We start from the raw sequence: 2,663 nt of genomic DNA, 5'->3' as shown, positions 1-2,663 counted from the left end.
TTAACTGAAGAAGGCAATCTCTCTGCTCCCCCTCACATTTCCCATTTCTACCTAGCCTGAAAAATTGCACAGCCTAAAATGCTATAAGTCACCTAGAGTACTGTGTACAGTTTTGATTTCCTTACTTAAGGAGGCATATATTGCATTGGAAGCAGTTTGGCGACATAATGGCAGAGTGGGTAGTACTGCTGCCTCACAGCAGAACCCATGAACCCGACTTCAATTCCGGCCTTGGTGACTGTGTGAAGTTTGCACCTTCTCCCCGTGTCTGCGTGGGCTTCCTCCGGGTGCTTGGGTTTCCTCCCAGGGTCCAAAGGTGTGCAGGTTAGGTGGATTGCCCATGCTAAATTGCCCTTTAGTGTCCAAAGATGTGCAGGTTAGGTCAATTGGCCATGGACAATATGCGGGGTTAAGGGATAGGGCGGGAGTGGGCCTCGTTCGGAGGGTTAATGCAGATGTGGTGTACTGAAAGGCCCCCTTCGGCACTGTAGTAACTCTATGATTAATAAAGGGGTTATCTAATGAAGAAACGCTGTGCAGGCTGCGCCCATACTCATTGGAGTTTCAAAGAAAGAGATGATCTTACTGAAACTGTTATGCATACAAGTAACACTATTTGCTGATGAAATCCTATGTAATATCTAGTGATGTGGGGCTTTGGGGAGTTCACCATCTCACCCTGTAGAAGCAACATCTCTTAATAAAACCTGCACTATGTTTTTATGAACTTAGAGCTTGGCTCTATTTATTTTCTCTTTGTGGCTTGTTTCTGCAACATATCCAACATGCACTGTATTTCAGTCTCTAACTGATTCAGTCTCCATGGTTTTGGTCAATACCGATGAGCTTTAATGTTAAGAGTTTTGTATATCTATATCATGATTAGTTAACAGAGTACACACTGGTGTTCCCTACAACTCTGTCTATATTCTTTCAGCATCTTGATTAGACCTTCTCTCTGTTCTTCTGCTGATAGGCTTGCATCTTTAGTTTTAGAACTTCCTCTGATATCTTCAAACAGTGTCTTGTTTTCACTCACTTCTTCAAAGTCAAAGGAAACATTCTTGCCTCTGTCATGTTTCTGACTCTCCAAATTAGAGACTACCCCCTGAATGAATTTCTTCTGCATTTCTGTCTCTTTTTGTCTCTCGTGTAATCCATATTTCAAGGATCTTCTGCAGCCAAACTACAAGCAGTGTTGTCAATCCTGAGGGAAATATTTGTTCATTTTTACTTCATAAACACTCTTCAACCCCTGCAGCTTTACATTCTCTATTTTCCTTCACATGGTTGCTTCCAGCAACCGGTCAAGCGGAGGATTCAATTTTCGCAAAGTTAGCTGGTTTTATATGCACCATTATAAGTTTTGAAGCTTTTCCTCCTCAGCAGAATCTTCGTAAACACAACTCCTATCACCATTTAGTAATACGGACTTATACAATTTGTGTTTTCCAGATTTCAACTTTTCTTCTCTACAGTCAGAATCAGAGGATAACACACAGTTCGTTCTATGAGCTTTCTGTTTTTTTTAATCAATAGATATGGTTACAGAATCTCTACATGGTTCTTCATTCACCTACCTCTTAATTTTCAAAAGGAATTGATCACTAATTATTTCATGTACTTTGCTATTTGCTTCCTTTACCATGAAGAGGCTCTGTGGGCTTTTAAAGGGATGTGAATTAATCAGCTGTTTGGTTGATATCACTTCACAGTCATTGCTGTACTCATTCTGAATAGCTGATGCCATGCTACTATGTATATTTTCCTTCAAAACAGGCATTTCCTTGGAAATATTTGCATGTGCAGTGAATGGCAATGTGTTTACTGCAAGAGGCTTTAGCATGTTACTTTTAGGAAAGTCCAATTCACTTTCTTCTTCCGATTTGCTGAATTCTTGCCTAGCTTTGGAAGAATTACTTGCCATCTGTTCAAGATCAGTTAGTGACAAGTCTATTAAGCAGTTGTTTATGACTTCATCATAATCAGAACCCAAAATGAATTCAGAATTCTTGTCCGAATCTTCATCACTGTCATTACTATAACATTTGGACTCCTCTTTCTTAGGATTACCTTCAGTCTTGGAGTTCTCAGAATCTGGTTCTCTGCTGGATTTTATCTTTGACAAATTTCTGTGAGGAATCATTCTCTGAGGGATAGTTTCATCAGTATCAGCAGAATCAGATTCACTGCCATTATCATTTGATAAGTAATTAATGTCTTTCAACATTTCTTTCTTTGAGTCATTTAATTCCCAATGCGTTTTCCTAATTCCCGTCTGTTCTGCCATTAGTATCTCATGTGCTGCCCGTAATACTTCCCTCGGACTCTCTACAGTCATGGGTGAAGCTACCATCTTGACCTCTGCCAAATCATTCCCCAAACGTTAGTCTACTCCATCCATTGGTAATTCCTTAACCTCACCTAGGCAGGAGAGTTTTCTACCTGTATAATTTAATCTGTTATGAGGTACATTATTTGCATTCTGTGATCCATAGCTCAGGTGGGTGGGATGAGCACTGTGTTGCTGTCTCTCACACTCATCATCTCTCCTTAGCTCATCCGGATTTACACGGTGTATGAGCCTCTTCTCTGAGCCAGTACTTCAGGGCTACTTGCAAATAAGAAAAAATAGCTCCAAAATAAACTCCCCATCTGCCAAT

At 40.3% G+C, this 2,663-nt stretch overlaps 1 pseudogene; it reads right to left on the bottom strand.

Moving 5' to 3' along the window:
* Nucleotides 1–886: 886 nt before the first annotated feature.
* LOC140398743 (uncharacterized) lies at nucleotides 887–2,356 on the bottom strand (annotated as a pseudogene).
* Nucleotides 2,357–2,663: the final 307 nt, after the last annotated feature.

Source organism: Scyliorhinus torazame, chromosome 21 (genome assembly GCF_047496885.1).
Source record: "Scyliorhinus torazame isolate Kashiwa2021f chromosome 21, sScyTor2.1, whole genome shotgun sequence".
Classification (NCBI taxonomy): domain Eukaryota; kingdom Metazoa; phylum Chordata; class Chondrichthyes; order Carcharhiniformes; family Scyliorhinidae; genus Scyliorhinus; species Scyliorhinus torazame.
The sequence above is the reverse complement of the archived record's forward strand: the minus strand, read 5'-3'. Positions and strand labels throughout refer to the sequence as shown.